Source organism: Triticum dicoccoides, chromosome 3B, assembly GCF_002162155.2.
Source record: "Triticum dicoccoides isolate Atlit2015 ecotype Zavitan chromosome 3B, WEW_v2.0, whole genome shotgun sequence".
Taxonomy (NCBI): domain Eukaryota; kingdom Viridiplantae; phylum Streptophyta; class Magnoliopsida; order Poales; family Poaceae; genus Triticum; species Triticum dicoccoides.
The window spans coordinates 776,570,864-776,582,879 of NC_041385.1; the positions used below are offsets into that span (position 1 = coordinate 776,570,864).

At 39.5% G+C, this 12,016-nt stretch overlaps 1 long non-coding RNA gene across 4 annotated transcripts; it reads left to right on the forward strand.

The window, feature by feature from the left end:
* The first annotated feature begins 111 nt into the window (after positions 1 to 111).
* On the forward strand, positions 112 to 4,581 carry LOC119278435. Of its 4 annotated transcripts, none has more exons than XR_005137784.1 (3): positions 113 to 654; positions 737 to 893; positions 1,346 to 4,581. It is a non-coding gene; the product is annotated as an uncharacterized LOC119278435 (long non-coding RNA). The 4 variants fall into 4 exon arrangements; XR_005137785.1 differs by having other exon boundaries at positions 114 to 893; positions 1,346 to 2,801; positions 3,389 to 4,581; XR_005137783.1 differs by having other exon boundaries at positions 112 to 893; positions 978 to 4,581.
* Positions 4,582 to 12,016: the final 7,435 nt, after the last annotated feature.

Genomic DNA, 12,016 nt, shown 5'->3' on the forward strand with positions numbered 1-12,016 from the left:
CGTGGTAAAACCTGGACGGGTATGACCTGTGGGCTCGGGCTGGATCGAATTGACTGGGTGCCAGTTTTTCGGGTGATGAGGCAGCCTCTCCTACCTCGCCGCGTGCGCGCGCACGCGTCGTGGGCGCAGCGGGCACAACCGCACAAACCCTACCCCAATCCACAACCGCCACCCGGTCCCTCCTCCTCCTCCTCCTCCTCCCTCCCTCGTATGCCGCCGCCACTCCCTCCCTCCTCCCTCCTCGTCGCCCCTGCCTCTACCCTAGGAGCTCCGCCACCTCCCACGCGCTCGTCCTCTCATCTCCCATGTCACGCCGTCGGCCCCTGCCAAGCCATAGTGGTGCTCTACTTGCGCCCTCGCCTCTGGTATCACCAGGCCCTCGATGCCGGCCTCGTCGGCTTGCCGCCGCGCTCGAAGTTGTGGCCCTGGCTGCGCGTCTCGTCGCGCTCGGGATTCACCCATGCGCCCTCCCGCCCTGGGGAACGTGCAAAAGGGTCAAAACCCTAGCCGCCAGCAGTTCTCGTCAAGCCTCCTCCGCCTCGTCTCCTCCCTGCTCCCTCATCTCCCACGTCGCCGCCTTCACTTCGTCTCCTCCCCGCTCCCTCCTCTCCAACGCCGGCGCCCTCGATGCACTGTAAGGGACGCCGTCGACAGGTCGGGGATACGCAGCGACGGAGCTCAGCCAGAGCAGAGCACAACCCCACTCCTAACCCTATTCGCTTGATGACAAGAGCAGGGCAACGGATTGGATCGAGGGCGCCCTGGCTTGGCCACCGCTGCCACCTGGATTCGCTAGCCGCTGCGTGGAGTTGCCCTGGCCGCCGCCTTGAGTCACCTCCGTCACCGCCTTGAGTCAGCTCCACCGTTGCCGCCAGGAATCCCATCCCGGCAAGGTAACTTCCTCCAAATCCCCGCTCTCCCTGGTCCTTGATGCGTGTGTGTTGTGTGCGTTTAGCCATGATCTCCTACTTTTACAGGTACCCTACGCCTACCTTCCGATCTTCAGATCTCCATATTTGGTGAATGCGATGTTTTGGTTTCGTCAGATTACTATCTATATTTGGGGATTAGCTACGAATTGATGTTCTTAGTTCGAGCGAGGATACTCGACAGTGGTGATTTAGATCTTTTTGTAGAACAGAATAATTAACTTGGTCTATTTCTGGAGAACTGCAGTGTAGATGATATATGCATGAACGATCGTAGCACTGAAAATGCAAAATTTACAGTATGGTGTAATGATGGTCGGGTGTGACTTTTTCGATGGCATTGCCCAGTGCAGTTTTCGGATTTCTACTGAGTGGTACCGTGTTCTGAGATATTTTTTGTGTGTTGCTATCCGCAGGAAAATTCCTAGGGATTTGATTGATGGAGGCATCACTATTTGGCGCTGGATTATCCATTTTTGCAGCACCAGCAATGTTGTTTTTTGTTTGGAATGGTCAATTCTCAATTTCTAAATCAGCTATACTATACTTCTTGTCAGGTTACATTATCTTGCTTGGTTTCAGTCTATATGTAGCACAAAAATAGATGACATGGTTGGTTTGTAGGTTACATTAAGGAACACCACCATAAGGAACGCCGCTCTCGCATTGCACTTCTTTGTTTATATTTGATCTGTTCCTATTCGGTTTGCTGTAGTACTTAATTGATACACCATTTCAATTCTCTTGCCGTTTTCTTCTTGCTGCTTCATTGTATTCAGTTATGATATATTTTTCAACTGTACAAGCACTTGGGGAAGTCAGGAAAACTGAACCAAAGACAAACACTTTTACTGGAGATGTTGGGGCTTTTTTTAACTGAGATGTGACAGATGCATCTTATTCCCTGAGATATATTGCCTTTAATTTCTTGATTTTTTTCCCCGACATGCTAATATAGAGCCAGATATGCATGATTCATCATACACATTACAGTCAATTATCCATTGGAATCTTTTGTCCATAGAGGTGATCTTGTTTGGACCATTAGTCTAGGTAGTGACATTTTGATCGATAAGGCACAAGTTTATTTTCTTTTTCACTCGGGCTACACTAAAGTAAGCATCATCATCAGTGAAAAGAAGGCATACAAATCATGAAGTTTTTGCCTTGGCTGTGTGCCTCGTTTAGTTGCCACTTATTTATTTCTAGGAAGTTATTCAATTCTCATCGAGCTTTCCTTATGCTTTCCATTGCTAAAGAAGAAATTTAAATACGCAATATTTTTAATATCTGAGGAGGCGACAGGGGATGAAAAAAGGTTGTAAGGTCGTACTTTGGTGCGTCTCTGGCCAACGATGGCTGGATCCATCTGACGCTCTTCCAAGCAGAGCAGTGCAGATTTGCTGACTGGTACAACATCTATGCGCTATGCATGATTCATCATACACATTACAGTCAAGTATCCATTGGAATCTTTTGTCCATAGAGGTGATCTTGTTTGGATCATTAGTCTAGGTAGTGACATTTTGATCGATAAGGCACAAGTTTATTTTCTTTTTCACTCGGGCTACACTAAAGTAAGCATCATCATCAGTGAAAAGAAGGCATAAAAATCGTGAAGTTTTTGCCTTGGTTGTGTGCCTCGTTTAGTTGTCACTTATTTATTTCTAGGAAGTTATTCAATTCTCATCGAGCTTTCCTTATGCTTTCCATTGCTACAGAAGAAATTTAAATACACAATATTTTTAATATCTGAGGAGGCGAGAGGAGATGAAAAAGGGTTGTAAGGTCGTACTTTGGTGCGTCTCTGGCCAACGATGGCTGGATCCATCTGACGCTCTTCCAAGCAGAGCAGTACAGATTTGCTGACTGGTACAGCATCTAAGCCTTGGCTACTCTAGCTTCTTTTTACATCTCTTAGTATCAAGAAATAAGTAGGTTACTGTATATACTTGAAGATTGCAGCAGGCACATAATGCTTGGCTAACCAGCTGGTTAATTGAGTTGTGCTTACAAAGGGTCAGTAGAGTTGTTGGTTTTTTCTAAAATAAATGAGGATTAGTTTGGTTGCCATGTGACGGTAAGGCCAGAATGTGGTACTGATAAGTGGTTCTGTAATGGTCATATGTGTTCTAGAGTTGGAAGTTGATTCTTTTTAAGTTGGAGTGGCTAGGTTGTCTATATGTATTGCATTATTTTTCTACGATGTACTGCTCTTTCTAATGATTTTTAAAGTTTAGTATTTAAGTTTACGACATTATTCTTATGCTTTTCAACATTACACGGTTGAAATCTTCTGTATAAGATATTGCGCTTTCAACATCTGCTCATGGCGATGTGTGTATTCTGCTATGAACTGACTACATTATAGAGAGTTGTGGTACCTACATTTGTATGATTCCTTTTAGCTGATGTTGGTTGCTCATACTGACAAAAGGTGCGTTAACAAATGATCGCAGAGCAGTGGAGAAACATGTTTCTATGAATGTGCCAAAACTGATGGATTTAACTACAGGTATTTGCACTATCATTCTACCGGTATATTGTCGTATTGCATTATTCAACTGTAAGTCTGTTCTAAACTCTAAGCCCCATGTTGTAAGTCTGTTCCCTATGTAAATCTGATGGAAGATCGGGCCATTTAATTTGAACAAAAAAGGGTAGTATGCTCTCAGTTGCTTAAATCTGTCGAGACCTGAAAATTAGATATACTTTGAAAGCTTGATGTACGAGTAGGAGATAGTTGATAAAGTTGTACCTCTTGTAGGAGATTATTAGTTGATTACCTGCTTCTATGCGGTGAACAAATGAGTAAGCAGTTTTAGTTGATAAAGGTGTAGGCAACACACCTTTTTTGCTTCATTTTTTGGTTTGTAAGTCCAGGATGTTTAGACTTTTCTGAATATCTTAATTGTAAAATAATTTTGATGAATTTTTTGAACCATTCAGTCTGTTTTGTTCATGCAGTTCATGATACCACATCTGCAGGCTACATCTTTTGTAGATTTGGCTACCACATTATATGATGATTTTTCACGTTGCTCAGTCAAAGTTTCAGTAAAAAATTGAATTGAACATCTTTTTGTAGACATACAAAAATGGTCTGCATTTTCTACATCGCCCTGACATCCAATTCAAACTATATTTTCTGCCTAAACTATTGTGTACCTATGATATCATGGGATAACTCAGACATGAGCCGGTGTCCAGTCGCAATTGGGTGCATTATTTGGTGACATCTAGTGCTAACTGTTTTTTCAAGGCCACCCAGTGGAGTGAGGGTTAGTAATGTGGCATCAGCCTATTCTGAACCTCTGTATTATACTCCCTCCAATCCAAATTAAGTTTCGTGGTTTTAGTTCAAAAACCATGACACTTATTTTGAATGGACCTGTGTATTATGCTTCCTCTGATCCAAATTAAGTGTCGTGGTTTTAGTTCAAAAACCACCACACTTATTTTGGATCGGAGGGAGTAGTATTTAAGAGATTCCTTGCATACGCATGATTCATAAAAGTACAGTGTGGGATGCCATTATAAACTCATGAAATCTGATCCTGATAGTGACATGATTTACTCTGTAAAAGCTGTTTTTATTGAATCTGATGATGTCACTGCTGCTTGTTGCTGTAAGCAAGGAGATTGACTACAAGTTTCGATGTCAACTTGAATATTTATTGTGGATGTTTGAGCGTCGACCTGAATTTTGTTTAACCTACTACAAAAATAACTTTTAGGATGATTGGCTGTACTACCGTCACAAATAATCAGGAAAGATTATTTTGTAGGATGATCATTGTCTTCCATAATAATATTATAGCCGCCGGCCGAACAACGAAGGTTGCACTGCAACTACTTGACTACAAGTTTTATGTGGAGTTTCGCTGTACAGTATGCACAAACTCAGTGAGATAAGGAATCATCGTCGCTCACATTTTTTTTTCTCTTGAAAGTGAGGTGTCACCGCCGCATTTTTTTTCTCGGAATCAGGGATGTTTCAAACATTGTGTGTGAGCCCACCTTCATAATGTGGAAACAGACCATGTCCATACATGATAAAACAAACCAAACTGACATGTGTATACTGAACCGTCTTTAGAGACTTCAATTTCCACAAAATGGTTTCCGGTATTTCTCCCTCTAATGTGCATTGTTGTGAGTGCAACTGTCTAAATCTGAAGTATTCAGTTCTTCTGAATGCTATGACGTTCAATGTCATAACAAATTTCAGGATCGAAGCAAAACATTTTGCTATGTGTCGGAATTCCCTTTTTGAAGACGATACAAGCTGAGTTTTCAAGGGGAAGATCTTTTACCTACAAGCCCCATCCTAATCCCTCTGAGCTGTTAAATGTGAGTCGCCCTTCGTGCTGTAGAAAATAGTGCGTCTCTAACTCTTCAACTATGGATTAATGGAGAACTATTTTAGTGGTAAAAATGCAAATATTTTCATCGTGTGCATGGTTTTAAAAGGGACTCTGTGCCATTTGGCGCAACCGGTCATCTAGATTATTTTTTGGGGCAATGGGTTATACAATTTTTTTTTCAAACTCGGATTTCGCAATGTGATAGACAGTTTCAAAATAGCATGGTTTAATACATGGTCTTTCTACTATGAGTATAGAATATGGTCTTGAAAAATAAAACTATTTTCATTGACAACATGGCTTTAGCAAGTCTCTGCGCCATTTGGCGCAACGGGTCAACCAGTGAATAGAAATATGACAGGAGGACATCATTTTGGAGCTCAAGCTCATCTAAACCCCATTGCAAAAAATAAATTCAAAAATAGCAAGAAAACTTAAAAAACAAGCTTTTTTTTCATCAAAGATGCAAAATTGTGCGAAATGCTAGAAATTTTTCATGACCAGATGACATATGGGGAGCTATGCACAAAATAAATAAAATTAGACCTCTCAAAAGACTTAAAAAATAAACATTTTTAGCACTGATTTTTTGTGTGTCAACGGAGCACCAGGGCAGTCATGTTGGAAGAAAAATAATGGCATATGCATCTAGAACACTTGACCATCATTGATGTACAGGAAATTTAGAATTTTTTTAATTTGTTTACTTTTTCCTAGAATTTACTGCACATTCGGGAGTAGATGAGCTCGAGCTCGGTATGACATCACTTTATTCAGTGTGGTGCTACCTTAAAAACTGAAGAGCGCATGATGAACCGCGAATTACGAACCGAGCGAACCACAAATCCAGCAAAATTAGTACCTCGAATAAGTAGTCAACCTGCCCTTATCGGCTCATTGTTGGCGTATTCAGAAGAACATGAGAGAGCAGATCGTAGAGTCGAGGAAGCGAAGGAGCAGATCGTAAAGTCGAGAGAGCAGATCATATTGATGGATCATATTCAGAGCAACTCTAGCAAACCCCGCATCCCGCTGGCCCGCAAAAAAAGTTTGCAGTTCATAAAAGAACGGCTTTGCAGGCTAACGCGGACGGCCGCAGAGGCAGACTCCCCAAATGGACCCGTATAAAAGGATATTCGTGAAATATTCTTTTTTACAAGTCGGCTTTGCGGGGTCTTTTTTTTCATGGTAATATGTGTCTCATTCATATCATAAAGTTCAAACTACAAGTCACGTGAGAACCGACATGACAAAACTGAAAAGTTAACAGAACATCTCTGAGCTTGACATCAATGCCTGTCACCTACCTAAGGCACAACGACAGCAGGCACCGAAGAAAAGAATGACGGATCGCCTCCTCACCCGAGCTCGACGCGGCTCCATCACTGATACGCAGCTTTGCGGATCTCCAAGGTGGCTCACCAAAATTGAAACCCTTACAGTTGAACGAATCAGACCGGGGCAACATTCCGGACACGTCATCGAACTCCAGATCTGGCACTCAACCGCGACTTAGACACTGATGACCCACAAGTATAAGGGATCTATGATAGTCCTTTCGATAAGTAAGAGTGTCGAACCCAACGAGGAGCAGAAGGAAATGACAAGCGATTTTCAGTAAGGTATTCTCTGCAATCACTGAAATTATCGGTAACATATAGTTTTGTGATAAGGTAATTTGTAACGAATAACAAGTAGTGAAAGTAAATAAGGTGCAGCAAGATGACCCAATCCTTTTTGTAGCAAAGGACAATCCTGGACAAACTCTTATATAGAGAAAAGCGCTCCCGAGGACACATGGGAATTATCGTCAAGCTAGTTTTCATCATGCTTATATGATTCACGTTCGTTACTTTGATAATTTGATATGTGGGTGGACCGGTGCTTGGGTGCTAACCTTCCTTGGACAAGCATCCCACTTATGATTAACTACTCTCGCAAGCATCCGTAACTACGAAAGAAGAATTAAGGTAAACCTAACCATAGCATGAAACATATGGATCCAAATCAACCCCTTACGAAGCAACGCATAAAATAGGGTTTAAACTTCTGTCACTCTAGCAACCCATCATCTAATTATTACTTCCCAATGCCTTCCTCTAGGCCCAAACAATGGTGAAGTATCATGTAGTCGACGTTCACATAACACCACTAGAGGAAAGACAACATACATCTCATCAAAATATCGAACGAATACCAAATTCACATGACTACTTATAGCAAGACTTCTCCCATGTCCTCAGGAACAAACGTAACTACTCACAAATCATATTCATGTTCATAATTAGAGAGGTATTAATATGCATATAGGAATTGAACATATGATCTTCCACCGAATAAACCAACTAGCATCAACTACAAGGAGTAATCAACACTACTAGCAACCCACATGTACCAATCTGAGGTGTTGAGACAAAGATCGGATACAAGAGATGAACTAGGGTTTGAGAGGAGATGGTGCTGGTGAAGATGTTGATGGAGATTAACCCCCTCCCGATGAGAGGATCGATGGTGACGATTTCCTCCTCCCGGAGGGATGTTTCCTCGGCAGAACAGCTCCGCCGGAGCCCTAGATTGGTTTCGCCAAGGTTCCGCCTCGTAGCGGCGGTGTCTCGTCCCGAAAGCTCCGTCCTGATTTTTTTCAGGGTAAAAGACTTCTTTATAGTAGAAGATGGGCACCGAAGGCCTGTCAGGCGGCCCACGAGGCAGGGAGGCGCACCCAGGGGGGTAGGGTGCGCCCCCACCCTCGTGGATGGTGGGTTGCCTCCCTCTGGTATTTTCTTCGCTCTGTATTTTTTATTAATTCCAAAAATAACTTCCGTGGAGTTTCAGTACTTTTGGAGTTGTGCAGAATAAGTCTCTAATATTTGCTCCTTTTCCAGCCCAGAATTCCAGCTGCCGACATTCTCCCTCTTCGTGTAAACCTTGTAAAATAAGAGAGAAAATGCATAAGTATTGTGACATAACGTATAATAACAGCCCATAATGCAATAAATATCGATATAAAATCATGATGCAAAATGGACGTATCAACTCCCCCAAGCTTAGACCTCGCTTGGCCTCAAGCGGAAGCCGATAACGAAAAATATGTCCACGTGTTTAGAGATAGAGGTGTAAATAAAACAAAATACGGACATGAGGGCATCATAATCATTCTTATAACAGCAACATATATATATATATTTTCATATGATTTCTTATGCTTAAGTAATAATCTATCCACAATGTCAAGTATGAATCAGAAACTTCATTGAGGACTAACAAACTATGCCCTCGGTCATTGAAGCAATTGTAATTTATCATAACATCGGAAAGAGTCAATATAAGAGCTTTTCAGCAAGTCCACATACTCAACTATCATTTAGTCTTTCACAATTGCTAACACTCACGCAATACTTATGGGTATGGAGTTTTAATCGGACACAGAAAAAGATAGGGGCTTATAGTGTTGCCTCCCAATCTTTTACCTAATGTCAACAATAATAGTTCATGCTAACATACATCCAATTGGATATATATATATATATATATATATATATATATATATATATATATATATATATATATATATATATATATATATATATATATATACATACATAAACACTATTCTGATCACGGGATCAAAATAATATTCTGATCACAACCTGGCCTGCCCCGCTAGTAGTACGTTAAACTTTCCTATGAACTCGGTTGAACTTCCGCCAACATTGCCCAAACGGGGCTTGCGATATACCGTTGAAAAGTTATGGACACCAATATCATGACCCAACTTAAATTTTTGGCAAAATATAAGTGGTTTAAGAGCAGTTTTGAAAACCGTTTTTTCTTCGCACAAAAACGTGAATCGTATTTTCTATCGCATTTCTAAAGCGTTTATCGGAATGAAGCATATAATATGGCGTTGGAAAGCTGCTGCAAAACCGCTCCTTCCATATGTTGAAAGTTTTTTCTAATTCCCTATGGTTAAAGAGTAATTTGAAAAAACGTAAAATTTCATAAACCAAACAACTGAGTTCGTTTTTTCGATGTCATTTCTAAACGGCTAATCTAATGGAGGCATATGATATGGCGTTGGAAAGCTTATGAAAATGCGCTACTTTTTCATCTTGAAAGTGTTTTTCTAATTTTGAATGGTTTAAGAGTAATTTAGAAAATGATCCAAGTCCTATCGAGTTCGTACTTTTGAGCTATTTTTTTCACCGTGCGTCCGAATGCAGCAAATGATGTGGCGTTGGAAAGCTTGAAAAAATGCGAAACTTTTTGGTATGTATTGTTTCTCCCAATTCTATACGGTTTTAAGTCAGTTTCGAAAATGGCGAAAAAGTATTTTCGCCGTAATTTCTACAAACTTTGTTGGAATTGGGCAAATAATATACCGTTGAAAAGCAATGAAAAATGCGAAACTTTTTCATATTGATGGTTTTCTCTGATTTCTAGCCGTTTTCAAGTAATTTCGAAAACGGCGGGATCATTCGTTCTGCCTCTATCGTGAAACAGATTCTTCGAAAATGCACCGCGTGAAGAACCTGAACTTCTCGGTGCGTGTACCTGAACTTCACTCGGTTTTTCACGTGATTTTTTTGCTCGTAGATCTTCATCCACTGCTCGTAGCTCTCCATCCCACTCAAGGGAATTGAGCGGGTGATATACCGATGGAAAGCTGCTGTAAACACGCAACTTTCCCGTGTTGATCATTTTTTCATACTCGTTTGATTTTGAAAGTTTTTCATCTAAAATTCATTCAGTGTAGTAGGTGAACTTCCTGTTGTTTTCACGTTGAACTTCCGTGACGTATTTTCGTTTGCAGTAATTGAACTTCTGTGTTGTTTTCACCTCTATCACAAGAATTTTTGAACTTTCTCCGGCTGAGCACTTGAACTTCTAGCAAGAAAACTTTAGGCTTTGCATTTTCATTCTTTTTTTAATACAAAATGCACACCGTGTACTACGTGAACTTCTGGCAGTTACCGATCTGAACTTCTGAGATCACGCGTTCTGCCTTCATCGAAATAACAGAGTCTCCGAAAAAGCACTTCGTGAAGAGGTTGAACTTCTGGATCAGTTCTTTTTGAACTTCACTCTATTTTTCACGTGTTATTTTTTACCCGTAACTCCCCAACCACTTACGAGAATTGAGCAAATGGTATATCAATGAAAAGTTGTTGAAAACACACAACTTTCCTGCGTTTATCATTTTTTTCATACTTGTGACGGTTCAAAATAATTTTTTTATTACACAAAAACGTGTTTTAATTGGTATACATGAAACTTTTAAACTGTACATCGGAATGTAACATATAATATACCGTTGGAAAGCTTATGAGTAGGAGCATCTTTTTCATATAGATAGACGTTACAATTTTTGTCGTTTGAGAGTAGTTTTAAAAATGAAAAACGACGTCGTTTTTTGCCTTTTTTTTACATGTAATTGAAGGTTGGACATCTCGCACTAGAGATCTTGAACTTCACCAGGAAGAGCACGTGAACTTCTTGCAACAAACTTTCTAAGCTTTTTATTTTCTATTCTTATATTCCTATCTAAAACGCATTTCCTGTACTAGTTGAACTTCCCGCTGTTTTCACCTTGAACTTCTATCACATATTTTTGTTCAACCTCCCTCACATGAATTTTTGAACTTTCTCGGGCTGAGCACCTGAACTTCTAGTAACAAAACTTTTGTCCTTTGCGTTTTCATTCTTTCTTTTCATACAATGCACACCGTGTAGTATGTGAAGTTTTGGTAGTTATCAAACCGAACTTCTCTCGGTTACGTGAAAATATCTAAGTTTTTTTATAAACATTGAACCGCTTCGCCTTTTTTACTTGAACTTCATTTGTGTATTTTTAGAAATGTGAAAATTGGAGGTTTTTAGAAACATCAAACTTCTTCGTTGTTTGAAATTGAACTTATTGGTTTTATTCTTTAGTAAATATAAAAGTCCGATTTTTCAAATAAGTATTAAACTGCTCCGTTTTTTCCAATTGAACTTCTTGGTTTTATTCTTAGTAATGTGAAAATCTGAGTTTTTTATATACATTGAACTACTCCGTTTTTTTGAAATTGAATTTCTTGATTTTAATCTTTAGAATTGGGGAAAATTTGAGTTTTTATAGACATCAAACAACTTCATATATTAAATTTTTGGACTTCTTGGTGTTATTTGTTAGTAACGGGAAAAGTGCTAGTTATATAATAAATATCGAACCGCTCAATTATTTAAAGTTGAACTTCTAGGTCTTATTTTTAAAAGAAGGAAAAATCTGTTTCTTATAAACTTTTTGAATTGCTTGGTTTTTTTGTTACAAATATTTGAATGGCTCTATTATGTTACTTTCAAATTTTTTGGTCATCATTTTCCAATCACGGAGAAATCAGTGATAATTTTTCTTTTGTACACACATAACATTTTTTTCGAATTCTCCATTTTATTAAATTTGAACTTCAAGAGTTAACATTTTCTAAGTGATGCTTGTTTTTTCTTGGTATACGAACATCGAACAACTCTCTTATTTTAATTTGAACTTCTTTGATATATTTTTTAGTAATTGAAGAAAACCAAGTTTTGTAATAAACATCTAACCGGTCCACTTTTTAAATTTGAACTTCTAGGATTTTTTACCTTCTTGGTTATTTAAATTTGAACTTCTATGTTCTGTTAGAAATTGGAAAACCACTTTTTTTCTTGACTTCAAAATTTTAGTTTTCTTCCAAAAAA